Source organism: Mauremys reevesii, linkage group 19, assembly GCF_016161935.1.
Source record: "Mauremys reevesii isolate NIE-2019 linkage group 19, ASM1616193v1, whole genome shotgun sequence".
NCBI classification, from domain to species: domain Eukaryota; kingdom Metazoa; phylum Chordata; order Testudines; family Geoemydidae; genus Mauremys; species Mauremys reevesii.
The window spans coordinates 2,688,438-2,702,972 of record NC_052641.1 but is presented as its reverse complement, the minus strand read 5'-3'; the positions used below and the strand labels follow the sequence as shown (position 1 = coordinate 2,702,972).

General features: G+C 48.0%; 1 protein-coding gene across 1 annotated transcript in view; it reads right to left on the bottom strand.

The window, feature by feature from the left end:
• Window positions 1-931, bottom strand: part of LOC120386589 (ectonucleoside triphosphate diphosphohydrolase 8-like) — a 34,232-nt gene extending 33,301 nt beyond the window's left edge. The window contains exon 1 of the mRNA XM_039505998.1: window positions 838-931. The gene's annotated coding sequence lies outside the window, so the exon portion shown is untranslated. The remainder of the gene's footprint in view (window positions 1-837) is intronic.
• Between the last annotated feature and the right edge of the window lie 13,604 nt (window positions 932-14,535).

Sequence of the window (14,535 nt, the reverse complement as noted above, 5' to 3'; positions counted from 1 at the left end):
CTGTGAAGGAAGATTGAAAAAACTGGGTTTGTTTAGTCTGGAGAAGAGAAGACTGAGGGGGGACATAACAGTTTTCAAGTATGGAAAAGGTTGTTACAAGGAGGAGGAAGAAAAATTATTGTTCTTAATCTCTGAGGCTAGGACAAGAAGCAATGGGCTTAAACTGCAGCAAGGGCGGTTTAGGTTGGACATTAGGAAAAACAACCACCCTGACAGTTAGGACAAGCACTGAAATAAATTGCCTAGGGAGGCTGTGGAATCGCCATCCTTTGAGATTTTAAAGAGCAGGTTAGACAAACACCTGTCAGGGATGGTCTAGAGTGATAATACTTAGTCCTGCCATGAGTGCAGGGGATGGGACTAGATGACCTCTTGAGGTCCTCTCCAGTCCTATGAGTCTATGATTCTGTGATTTCTGCAGCAGCCTTTTACCCAGCTGACTTGTCAGCCAAGCTCTTTCCTAGACTCTTTCCATCTCTCACAGCCTCCCTATAACTAAGCTTTTCAGGCCACACTCTGCCCTCAGCCACACCCAGTGAAGGCTGCACTGGTTTGCACAGGGATGGCTGACCGCACCTAGTATTGCTAGCCCACTGACGACGCACAGCAGGGAACAGAACATGCACTCTCCCTTAGCCGGGCTGGAGCTGTGGTGCTAACTGGAGAGCAAAGTCCCCAAGCTCAGACTCTGATACACAAGGGAAGCAGGGCGGCTGGTTGAGAAGGGGAGGGTTGTACAGAGTCACTGTTCAGCCCAGAACTGCACTTTACAGGAGCTTCCCAAGCTGCCCGACTCTGCGAGGAACGCCCCCCCCCCCGGAAGCCCTCGCACCTCACCTGCGCTGCCGACAAGGAGACCTTTGGGCTCACACAGTGGTGCTTCTCTCCTGTGCTTGCATTAGTCCATGCTGCTGGGGCAGTGCAGTGCCGTGTGCCTGGACAGAGGCTGCCAGCACCCAGCACACCCCAAGGGAAAGTCCCCTCCCTATGGCCCACAACCAATCACCTGCCCCCTGGAAGCAGGCCAGGGGCCCTGACAGCCTCTCCCTGTCAGGCCAAGGTGACGCAGCAGGTGAGGGGATGGCTGGACTATTTACCTACAGAAACAGGGCTTTGGTTTTAACCGCGTCACTGCTGGAGGAGGAGCCAGGCAGCAGGGCTAGGGGAATCTCACTTTGTCCTTTGGATGCTGCCAGGCCTGATCCAATCCGGAGCCTCACCTGCAGCAGGAGGGGACATTCTTGTGGAAACTGCTCCGTGGGTCCCTGCACTTTCTGACAGCAGTGAAAGGGCTAACGTGGCTATTCCCTGAATCAGCTGTAAATGTGCTAGCCAGAGCGGGAGGTTACCCTGCACCACTTACAAGAATCCCAGGGCCTGGGGGGCAGGGAGCCCCTGTGGAAACAATGTTCGCTCAGGACTCCAGAGTGTCTTCAATCCATATTAAGTTGCAGGCCCAGTGCTTTAAAAGAGGCCTCCTGCCTCAGGCCCTCAATCTGTGGGGCAGGATGATCTGCTGTTGCTGGACAGTGCAAATAGAGAGATAAGACCTCAGTCCCAAGCTGCTATTCAAGTCCTGTCTTCTCCCTCTCCCCCAACCTCTGCCAATATCTCTCAGTCCTGACTTGCAGCCCTCCTACCATTGCTACACTCTCCCTCCTCCTGCCCCACGCTCTGCCAATGCCCTTCAACCCCAGCCTGCAGCCTCCCTGCTATTCCACTGCTAAGCCTTTTGACCAGAGATTGCACCTCATGCTGTGTTCAGGGTCCCCCTGGCTTTGCTAGAGGATTGAGGCAGTGCAGCCCAGTGGGCAGAGCACTTGACTGAAACTCAGGAGACCTGGCTTCACTGTATGGATCTGCTGTGACCACGTTTTCTCTGTCTTCCTTCCCATTTCCTGCCTATTGACACCAAGTTCTTCAGGACAGGGACTGTCTGTGTCTGTGCAGAGCCTGCACAAGGGGGCCATCATCTTCCTTGGGGCCTCTCGGTGCCCTGTCACTATTATTGCTAATCCCCGAGTGCTCACGGGCCTACAGAGTCATTTCCCCTTCACCAGGGCACTAACCCCAAGGTTGGCTGCTAGCCATTGAGGAGGCAGCTTCATCCAAGCAGCACATGCTTCTGAGATACTGTGTGTGTGTTTGTGTGAGTGCGTGCGCTATAGCCAAGCAACACCTTGCCAAACAGCAGCCAATTTAACCCCTCCACTGCTAGATTCTCCTTCATGCTCCATTGCCAGCAATGGACCACGCTGGTGCATTCGCAGGGATGTTCTGTCACATGTACCCAGCATGTCTGGGGACTGTGAGGATGACCATGGTGCAGCGAAGATCCGGTAACTGCCATAGGGCCCTTCTGCAAACTTCAGGGCTGGGTGAGAGGTGGAACTGGCACTTCCTGCCTTTCTCTTGCCACTCAGCTGTTGCCCCTCCTGTCTCCTGGCAGGGTGGAGTAGTTCCCCCACTCACCATGAGACTCTCAGCGGGAGATGTACTCAGTGCTGTCACTGCTCACCCTCAGGTGTGCCGGAACTGTAATGTGACCCCCCCTGCATGGCCTCCCCTTTCTCAGGGCCCTGTTACATTCACATTGTTGCTTGGAGGTGGTCTCTCTCGCAGACGTGCACCCTCAGACCACAGAGCTGCAGGGTGGGAGGGTAAGGGGGTGCTGGCTGAGTGCACGTGTGTGTGTGGTGGTGGGGGTGTCATTCCATGAGTTCCAGGCCCCATATCCCCTGCGCGATTGCTTTGGGCTATGTGGAAAGTCAGGTGCTGGAACAGCAGGGGCACAGGGCAAGCCATGTGAGCACAGAGCTGGATTCACAGTGTTCTGGGCACAAGCTGGGTACACAGCTGCAAAGGGCATCATCGATCTGGAAGAAATGACCAGGCAGGAAGCAGCAACCCATCCAGAGCAGATTTGGGCTCCAGGAGCCCTGCCACAGAGGCTACCTGCCCAGGAGATCATGGTGGAGGAGCCCATGCCTTGGCACACAGGCTCTGGGAGTTGGCCAGCTGTGCAGAAGACAAGTACCTCTCTGGGTGGCTGCATGGAATTCCTCAACAGCCGTGAAATAGCCAGGGTGCAGAAAACAATGGGTTGTTAGAAACAGATGTGGATCTCCTATCTTTCCGGAGTTCTGTCCTGTGGTCATTGCAAATAAACCTGGTTCCATGGTTGCTTCAACACTGCAATATATCACCTGATGCAAAATACCAGCTTGGACACTGCTGGTACTTTTCCACTGGAAACAAAGGCTTCTCGCTTTATATAAATTCTATTTAAGGCTGAGAGGCAAGACCATCAGCACTCTCCCGTCACTGCCTTCCCACTCAAGAAGAAATACTTCACTGCTAAAAGTAGTTGAAGAGCCAAAGGAACTAAGTTGAGGGAAAGACAAGGGCTGAGTCCAGACTGAGACAGAGAAAGTCTAGTCTGAAAAGAGAAATAACTGGAACTCTAAGCTACAGACACTCTGCATCCTGCCTAAGTCAACATTTAGGGTGAGAAATTATGTTTTGTAACATGTTTCTTTAGTGAATCATTAGATCAGTGATCATTAGAAACATAGATAGCTGACCGGGAGAACCGTATGGTGACTTGCCTGCCTGGTGCGAAGGTTGCGGATCTCTCGAGGCATCTAGATAGACTTATGTGTAGTGCTGGGGAGGAGCTGGTGGTCGTGGTACATGTAGGTACCAATGACATAGGGAAGGGTAAGAGAGACGTCCTGGAGGCCAAATTTAGGCTGCTAGAGAAGAGACTGAAATCCAGGACCTCTGTGGTGGCATTCTCAGAAATGCTCCCAGTTCCCTGCGCAGGGTCAGGTAGGCAGGCAGAGCTTCAGAGTCTCAGTGCGTGGATGAGACAATGGTGTAGAGAGGAGGGGTTTAGCTTTACTAGGAACTGGGGAAACTTTTGGGATACGGGGAGCCTATACAGGAGGGATGGGCTCCACCTAAAGCAAAGTGGATCTCGACTGCTGGCACTTAACATTAAAAAGGTTGCAGAGCAGTTTTTAAACTAAGATGGGGGAAGCTGACTGCTGCAGAGGAGCATGTCGATCAGACAGAGACTTCTCTTGGAGGAGAGTCTATTGATCGAGATTCTCTAGGTTTTAGTCAGGAGGAGAGGATGGAAGTGTGAAGTTACTGTCTATATGGTTTTATAAAAATATGCTAATGAGTGAATATAATGTAACTGGAATATGCCTTATGCAAAAGGTCTCTTGTAAGGTATCATTACAAAGCTTATAATCTAGTGAGTGTGATCATCCTATTTGTATAAATGTACCACTCCTGTATCTGAAACTAGAAATATGAAATATAACTCCGAGGGCCTATTGTAATTATGCAAAGTGTGGGCCATTAATGGTGGTTTGGAATCTTGATGACTCCCATTAACCAGGACAATTGTCTGCAGATGGGTGTTTTACCTGTAAGTCTTCCTGTATACCTGTGTGCTGGCAAGTGGGCAATGAAGTCTTGCAGTGACATGTGATCATGTCACCTGAACTGGAATCCATCTCTAACCTGGTGTCTTTCCATTGAGAAGGAGGGGGTGGGAACCAAGAGAGGGACAAAGGATTCCCACCTTATGCAAAAGATATACAAAGGGATGGAGCAGAACAAAACAGGGAGGAGCCATCATGAAGAATCCCCTAGCTACCACCTGAGCTGGAACAAGAGCTGTACCAGGCGAAAGGATTGTGCCCAGGCCTGGAAGGGGTCCAGTCTGAGGGGAAGAAGAAGAAGGAAAAAAAAAAACACAACACTTACTGAAGCATCTCTGAGGGTGAGATTATCTGTATCCAGTTTGATTAGACATAGATTTGTGCATTTTATTTTATTTTGCTTGGTGAATTACTTTGTTCTGTCTGTTACTACTTGGAACCACTTAAATCCTACTTTCTGTATTTAATAAAATCACTTTTTACTTATTAATTAACCCAGAGTATGTGTTAATATCTGGGGGAGCAAACAACTGTGCATCTCTCTCTCTCAGTATTTAGAGGGCGAACAATTTATGAGTTTACCCTGCATAAGCTTTATACCAGGTAAAACAGATTTATTGGGTTTAGACCCCATTGGGAGTTGGGCATCTGAGTGTTAGAGACAAGCACACTTCTGTGAGCTGCTTTCAGGTAAACCTGCAGCTTTGGGGAAAGTAATTCAGACCCTGGGTCTGTGTTGGAGCAGACGGGAGTGTCTGGCTTAGGAAGACAGGGTGCTGGAGTCCTGAGCTGGCAGGGAAAGCAGGAGCAGAAGTAGTCTTGGCACATCAGGTGGGTAGCTCCTAGGGGGTTTCTGTGATCCAACCCGTCACAGGAAGAGGATAAAGTAGGGGACAGATCAGACAAGAAACATTCACATAAAAAAAGAATCCGATACTTCAGAAAAGGGCAGGCTAATAAACAGTGACAAGTTTTTAAAGTGCTTGTACACAAATGCTAGAAGTCTAAGTGATAAGATGGGTGAACTAGAGTGCCTTGTGATAAAGGAGGATATTGATATAATTGGCATCACAGAAACCTGGTGGAGTGAGGACAATCAATGGGACACAATCATTTCAGGGTACAAAATATATGGGAAGGACAGAATAGGTCATATGGGGTGGGGGAGTGGCAATATATATGAAAGAAAATGTAGAATCAAATGAAGTAAAAATCTTAAGTGAATCCACATGTTCCATAGAATCTCTATGGATAGTAATTTCATGCACTAATAAGAATATAACAGTAGGGATCTATTATCGACCACCTGACAGGACAGTGATAGTGACTATGAAATGCTAAGGGAGATTAGAGAGGCTATCAAAATAAAGAACTCAATAATAGTGGGGGATTTCAATTATCCCCATATTGACTGGGAACATGTCACCTCAGGACGAAATGCAGACACAGTTTCTTGATACTTTAAATGACTGCTGCTTGGAGCAGCTGGTACAGGAACCCACAAGGGGAGAGGCAATTCTCGATTTAGTCCTGAGTGGTGCGCAGGACCTGCTCCAAGAGGTAACTATAACAGGACCACTTGGAAATAGTGACCATAACATAATAACTTTTAACTTTCCTGTGGTGGGAAGAAAACCTCAACAGCCCAACACTGTAGCATTTAACTTCAGAAAGAGGAACAATGCAAAAATAAGGGGGGTTAGTTAAACAGAAATTAAAAGGTACCGTGACTAGAATGAAATCCCTGCAAGCTGCATGGACGCTTTTCAAAGACACCATAATAGAGGCCCAATTTAAATGTATACCCCAAATAAAAAAAAAAACAGTAAAAGAACTAAAAAAGAGCCACTGTTGGTTAACAACCATGTAAAAGAAGCAGTGGGAGATAAAAAGGCATCTTTTAAAAAGTGGAAGTCAAATTGTAGTGAGGTAAATAGAAAGGAGCATAAACACTGCCAAATTAAGTGTAAAAATGTAATAAGAAAAGCCAAAAAGGAGTTTGAAGAACGGCTAGCCAAAAACACCAAAGGTAATCAAATGTTTTTTAAGTACATCAGAAGCAGGAAGCCTGCTAAGCAACCAGTGGGGCCCCTGGATGATCGAGATACAAAAGGAGCACTTAAAGACGATAAAGTCATTGCGGAGAAACTAAATGAATTCTTTGCTTCAGTCTTCACGGCTGAGGATGTTAGGGAGATTCCCAACCTGAGCCGGATTTTGTAGGTGACAAATATGAGGAATTGTCACAGATGGAGGTGTCACTAGAGGAGGTTTTGGAATTAATTGATAAACAGTAACAAGTCACCAGGACCAGATGGCATTCACCCAAGAGTTCTGAAAGATCTCAAATGTGAAATTGTGGAACTACCAACTATGGTTTGTAACCTGTTCTTTAAATCAGCTTCTGTACCCAATGACTGGAAGTTAGCTAATGTAACACCAATATTTAAAAAGGGCTCTAGAGGTGATCCCGGCAATTACAGACCGGTAAGTCTAACGTCGGTACTGGGCAAATTAGTTGAAACAATCGTAAAGAATAAAATTGTCAGGCACAGAAAAACATAAATTGTTGGGCAAAAGTCAACATGGTTTCTGTAAAGGGAAATCGTGTCTTACTAATCTATTAGAGTTCCTTGAAAGGGTCAACAAACACATGGACACAGGGCTGCCCAGAGAGGGGGGCAAGTGGGGCAATTTGCCCCAGGCCCCGGGCCCTTTTGGGGCCCCCATGAGAATGGCTGAGGCTCCCGCCCCAGCCTGACCCCGTCTCCGCCCCTCTCCCGGAGTCTCAGCGCATCCAGGACAGTCCCTGGACAGCTGCAGCGTGGCTCTGGCGGGGCCCCTGAGCTCTGCCCGGCTCAGAGCCGTGAGGTAAGGGGGCGGGGCTGCGAGCTCCAGGCTGAGCCCAGCTCCCTCCAGAGCCATGCTGCAGCTGTCGAGGGAAGCTGCTGGATGTGCCGAGGCTCCGGGTGAGTGGGGAGCTGGGGGTAAGAGGCTGGGGCCGGGGGAGTTGGCTGAGGGGCAGGGAGTCCCGGGGACAGTCAGGGCACAGGGAGGGGCAGAGGTGGTGAGGACGGTCAGGGGACAGGGAGCGGGGGGGTTTGGATCATGGGCATTCCGGGGGTCTGTCAGGACTCAGCAGGGGGTTGAATAGGGGTTGGGGCAGTCAGGGGACAGGGGTGGGGTCTCTGGGGGATGGTCAAGGGACAAGGAGCAGGATGGGTCAGGGATTCTGAGAGGGGTGGGCAGTCAGGGGGCAGGAAGTGGGTGGGGGTCGGATGGGGGCATGGCCAGGCTGTCTGGGAGGCACAGCCTTCCCTACCCTAAAGCTCATTCAGCAGTTTGAAGCTTGCAGAAGAGCCAAGCTGTTAGCTTTTCCAGTAGGGCTACCGTCCCTTTCACTTCTCAAATGCCAAATTATAGTCTATATTTAATTTCAGTGCCATAGGGAGATTCATGTCAGGGGAAGGTAGCTTCATTTAAAATTAGCCACTGGGGGAGGGATCACATGAGAAGAGCAATATCAGAGAAAGCGAGATCAGAAGATATATACAATCATAGAATTCAAGATCATTTGAGGAACCCAGATGCCATGCAATCCGACCACCTGGAAATCCCTGCCCCACAACCGATCCCCCACCACCCCACCAGAAAACCCTGGCCACTGCCAATCCCCCCTGGAAAGGATGGCAGTCCTACCTCCGGGCAAGACCCGAAGCTGGCCCCTTCTGGAAAACCTGGACAATATCCTGCTAACAACCCATTGTACTAATTATCAGTCTAATACACTTATTGACTATAAATCTTAATTACTTATCTATTCTTATCCATCCTCACTATTTCTAAACTTATCTATTCCCTTTCTGTAACCTCTGAGTCCCTTCCTCTTCTTTTTCTTTCTACTCTCCTTCTCCTGACTGACAATTTACTCAATTTCCTCCTCCACTGTTTGATGGTTTCAAATTTCCTAATCTGTCCTCCTATATTCTTATCCCGTGTTTATATCAAATTGTCTATTTAAATTCTCACTATCATATCCTAATTCCTATCCTCTCTCTTATTTATTAATCCCTCTCATTCCTCTCCTTCTTTCATTCTCTTCCTATCCTTGGGTTTTTTCTTCTCTCCTCGCTCCTCTCTTTTCCTCTTCTCATTTCTTTTCATTTCTCCATTCCTCCATTCCTTCTTTTGAGGCTTCCTTCTTCCAGTCCTTGGATCATTTAAACATGCCTCCTTAAACTCAACACACTATCTACCAAAAACTTCTACTAACAAAATACTTATCCTACAGCCTCCCTACCTCTCCCTCCTAGCTTAGACATACCTAGCCAACCTAGCACCTCCCATCCCCCCACCGCATTGCCTACACATACCCCACTTCAACCTCCTCCATTTCATCCTCCTCTCATAGGTCCTTCTCTAGTCCTCCTCCTCCTTGTTACACTATTGTCCTCTCTCTCCTCTACTTTAACCTAGTCAAATGCATAAATTCCCTAAATGCATTCTTACTACTCCCACTCATCCTTATTCCTATACCCTCACACTATCCTTTTTCCACCTCCCTGGAACCCTTTTTCATATTTCCTCCAATCCTCCCCCTCCGGTCATCCAATCATTCCTAAACTTTATCCCTCTATCAGGATATCTCTGGTTCAGGATAAATAGATAAAATAAGAAATTGAGGAACTGACCCCAGAACTGGTACCCCCCTCCAACCTCCTTCCCCCCCTTTCCCCTCCACCCTCTGCCCTCCCCCCTTTTCCCCTTGTCACTCCCTATCCCTTCTCTTTTTTCATTTTCAAATCCCCATCTTTTTCATCATTTTCAATAAATTCACCAGTAAATCCTCACTCAAATCAAGAAATCAAGATATATATGAAAAATATACATTTCCCTTTCTCATGCTGTCTAAACTTCTAAAAGATCAGGTAGGAGAATTTCAAGATCCCCTTTCTTTCCCTGTAAGATCCATTTGCCTGTAATACCATAACCGCCTCCCATGACCTCTCTCCTTTAAAATTTTTTATTTTTTTTTTTGTCCTTTTTTTTGCAACCTTTGGATGTTAAGTTACCCGGCCACTTCTTGCCTATAGTTTTACTATTAGCTAATCTCCAGTATTACGAATATAACAAACTAATTAGAATTTAGAAATTCATTAAGATTTATTAAAAATGTAAAAAATTTTGCATTAAAATTTCCTCATTCTAGATTTATTTTTATTAGGGGATTTAATATCCTATTAGCTGTTCAAGTTTGGCTTCTACCTTGTTTCGTTTAGCTCTCTTTCTACCTCTCTTCTCTTATCTTCCATCCCATCATATCATATCTCCCTTTTCATAACTTTCCCTTATCCCCTCATGGCAAAATAATCAATATTAATATCAATATTATGTTATTTCCTAATATCCCCAATATTTATAAAGTTTAAATCCTTTAAGCGGTCCCTCCTTTTCTTCTTTATTTTTTTCCCTCTTAACCTTTTTTCTATTATTTTTATTCCCTTTCCTTTTTCCTTCACCCCTTTCTCTTCCTTTCTTCTTGCCTTTCCTACACCTCTTCACTCCTCCTGGTCTCTTTCTCAGGTTCCTTCTCTCTTTTCCACTCTCCACTTTCTTCTTCTTTTTCTAATCTTTTTTAATCACCCTCTGCTCATCCTGCTCATCCCTAAGCCTCTAAAACTAAACTGCTTCGAGCTTTTTCCCTTTCCTCTCCTCCTGACCCTTTCTGCTCCAACAACTGCAACAACCCCAGCCAGGCGCCATCTGCCTTTAGATCCATGTTAGCGTCATCTCAATCCAGATCCCTAAATTAATTTAATTTAGTAAAGTAACCTTTTGAAATTGTATACCTTATATTCCCAGATGCAATTTGTTTATCCCTTCCATTTATTTGATTTAGATTACATTCATTGAGCCGATCCGAGGTCTCTCACCCATCCAACATTTCAACAACAAGGTCCTTGTTACTCACCAAAAATCAGATCCTAAACTCCCCCAAATCAAAAGCTGGCTAACCCAATTACTTGTTTCAGAACTATCACGCTATCACGTCTAGGAAGCTATTATTATATAATAGCATTTGTTATATAATCTATTAAATCCCTTAAATTAGTTAAATCTATTAGTATTTATCTCCTTAAAAACATTAAAGAGCTCTATTAAAAACCCAGGCTAGATCTAGCACATCCATAGCACAGCAGTCAGCCTATCTCTATCCCCTCTATCTATATCTCTAGTAGTTCTCTTCCCAATTTCCCCAATGTCCATTGCACCATTGCATCCATTTTATTGCATTTTATTTATATATTATACATCATTATCACCTCATTATTGATATCCCCTGCATCTCACCCTTCACCACTTACTCTACCATTCCATACCACCTCCTCTCATGTACCTACTCCTACATTGCACTCCAGTTATTCCAATATCCGGTTTCAATTCTCCGGTCGGACCACCAGTTCCTCCCTCCTCTCCAGTTCCCTTCTTTTTCTACCTAAGCTTGCTAGCTTTGAACAAACATTGCCCTGCTTCCCTTTTTTTCTTCTCTCCTTTTTCACCAACTTACCAGTACCACAGTAGGGACAGTGACCTGTAGTATCCCCCTCCGTCCCCCCTCACCCCCCCCTCTTCCTCCGGCTATATCTGTTGTTATACTTATGTTGTGTTTACTACTCCGACTGTATCCCATGCAGCAGAGCACCTGACTCTCCCAAACGTCTCCCCCAACCTTCCCAACCCTACCAAGGGAGACCCCCCCCCTACATTCCCTGAGGCTCCAGAGGGGTTAATTTGGTGGTTCTCAAACTTTTGTACTGGTGACCCTTTCACATAGCAAACCTCTGAGTGTGACACCCCCCCCTTATAAATTAAAAACACTTTTTTATATATTTAACACTATTATAAATGCTGGAGGCAAAGCGGGGTTTGAGGTTGAGGCTGACAGCTCGCGAGCCCCAGTAATAACCTTGTGACCCCCTGTTTGAGACCCCTGGGTAATTGAATTTTAGCACCCTGTGTCCATTCACATGTATGTGCTATTTTGAACATTTCAGTTTTCACAACATAGGCTCATCCCAGATTCTGGAACAAGCTCAAATGCTCAGTTCGTGGAGTACGTACATAGTCTATACTAAAGACAAATCCACAGTAACCGTCTCCAGTTTGTGAGGGACCCCATGGAGCCAGTCTCTAGGAAACAGATAAATGCATGAAGGTTAAGTCCATTAATGGCTATTAGCCAGGATGGGTAAGGAATGGTGTCCCTGGCCTGTTTGTCAGAGGATGGAGATGGATGGCAGGAGACAGATCACTTGATCATTACCTGTTAGGTTCACTCCCTCTGAGGCACTTGGCATTGGCCATTGTCAGTAGACAGGATACTGGGCTGGATGGACCTTTGGTTTGACCAATATGGCTGTTCTTATGTTCTAACCTAAATGAACCCAAAGTTATGGAGACAGATATGAGTCAAGGAAGCCAGCAGAGTATCAGAAACCTGGGAAAATCTGACTGAATGGGCTCAGGCATTTGGTCGCAAGCTGAGGTGGTTCAAAAGTTTTGGGTTATTTTAAGCAGAATTTTTTTATTGTTTCTTTAAACAATCAAACACAGCAAGCAGCAAATATTTGGCCACACACTTCTGAAACCCCAAACCACGTTCAGATTTTGGGGGGACTAATTTCAGCTTTTCAATTAAAAAACCACAACAAATTTTGAAGGAAAGCAGACATTGTCCATGTTTTTTTTCTGCTTTTTAAAAGCCCCAGTTTTTGATCCAGAAAAAGTTGACGGAAAATATTTGTCCAACCCTTTTAATGAGCTTTAGTGCCTTTTAGCACTAGCTGATGCTGAGAACCAGTGATACCTTGTAAAGAAGTTCTCTCAAAACTGGGTTTGTGCCAAGATGTAGGTGGTTTATTTTTCCCAGGGACGCCCATGGGGTGGGAGCAAATGGGGCAATTTGCGCCAGGCCCGCAGGGGCCCCCACGAGAATATAGTATTGCAAATTTTTTTATGGAAGGGGCCCCCAAAATTGCTTTGCCCCAGGCCCCCTGAATCCTCTGGGTGGCCCTGTGTGGACAAGGGGGATCCAGTGGACATAGTGTACTTAGATTTCCAGAAAGCCTTTGACAAGGTCCCTTACCAAAGGCTCTAATGTAAATTAAGTTGTCATGGAATAAGAGGGAAGATGCTTTCATGGATTGAAAACTGGTTAAAAGACAGGGAACAAAGGGTAGTAAAAACCCATGAGCTTTCGTGGGTGAATACCCACTTTGTCGGATGCATGTAGTGGAAATTTCACCCACAAAAGCTCATGCTCCAAAATGTCTGTTAGTCTATAAGGTGTCACAGGACTCTTTGCTGCTTTTAATATAGAGATGCTAACTTTGCCTTAGCTTAACATACAGGTGGGTTTTTTGTTTTGGGCCTGTAGGTCTCTTGCATTACAGCCAAACTTATTTTTAATATAAAAATATAAACCTATTACAATACATCAATGTAAATGGTTGGACTCACGCCTGCAGCGCCTCCTGCTGGTCGTCCGTGGGAATTAGCTCAGTCCTGCATCCAGAGCGCCCTCTGCAGGCTGGTGGTCTGCCTGTCTGCTACTGCCCCCCCCCCCCGTGTCCCTCCCAGGACCCCGGTGCCCCTTGAACTGGGTCTCCCCCTCCCAGGGGAACCCCCACCCCACTATCCCCACTTTGCCTCAGTGTTGGCTACTGCCCAGTCTCCATCTAGCCCCTGTTCACTGGGGCAGACTGCAGTATCAGCCACTCATCATCAGCAAAGGGGGTTTGGACCGGCTGCCTTGGCCTACCCCTGGGCTGCCCTCTGCAACCCCCCAGTACCTTTTAGCCTATAGCTAGGCCACAGCCTGGGGCTTTCCACGCTGGAGCTCCCCAGCTCCTCAGCCTTTCCCCAGCCCTGCTCCACTCAGGTACCTCTTGTCTAGCTCCCTGCAGCCAGGCCCATCTCCCTCTAGAACTAGAGAGAGACTGTTTTCCTTCTGGCTCCCCTGGCCTTCTTATAAGGCCCTGTTGCTCAGTTTGGGGCATGGCCCCAGCTGCAGCCACTTCCCCAATCAGCCCAGCCTAAAGCCCCTTCCCAGGGCTGTTTTAAAGCCCCAAAGGGCAGGAGTGGGTAGCCACCCCGCTACACACCTCCCCCCTCAAAACCCCCACCCCGGCCTGTGCGACCCAGAGGTGTCCCGCCAGCCGCGTCCGCTTCTCCTCACTGTCCCTCAGTTTGAAGGCCAGGGCTTCCTTCTCCTGGTGGGCTTCTTGGAGCTCTGCTTGTGCTGTCCGCTGAGCCCGCTCCGCGGCCTCTAGCCGCGCCTGCAGGTCCTGGTCCTCCAGGCAGTCTTCCTGACCCTTCACGCTCAGGGTCTGGGTTCCCACTGTCACCTTGTCCACCCCCACCTGGGTCCCGGCCTCCTGCTGGGCCCAGTCCATTTGGGTCTCCTTGTCAATTACCTCCCTGGCAATGGTCTGGGTCTGACCCTCTTGCAGGGTCCCCACCCTCCCAGTTGAGGTCTTCACCACCTCCCCTGGGTGGTCCACTCTCTCGGCTGCCTCCAGCTGCGTTGCCCTCCCCACTAGGGGGCAGTCTTTCCTCAGGTGGCCCAGCTCCCGACAATGTCAACAGGCTCCCCACCTTGGCATTGCCTGGGCCTCCTGCTTCTTCCCATTGTCCCTCCCTGGGCCAACCCTTCCTGGGTTGCCCTGGGTCGTGTTCCTTGGGGCCAGGCAGTCCTGCCACAGGTGGCCCCACCTCCCACAGGTCCAACACCCCCGCAGCCGCCAGGGTTCCCTTACCCAGCGCACCGTCTGAGGGACTGGGTGCTGTCCCAATCTGGGGTGAGGCACCCTGCCCCCAGCCCCATAGGCACAGTCCCGCTTTATGTGCCCTCTCTTGGCACAGACGTAACAAGTCCTTAGTTCTGCCCTAGGCCTCCTGGCCCTAGAGCCGGGCTCCTCCCTTGGCGGTTCCTCCTGAACGCCTGCCGCAGGAGCTTCCGCAAGGCCCGCTGTTCCTCCACCAGCTGGGCCATCTGTCCTTGGAGGGCCCATTACAC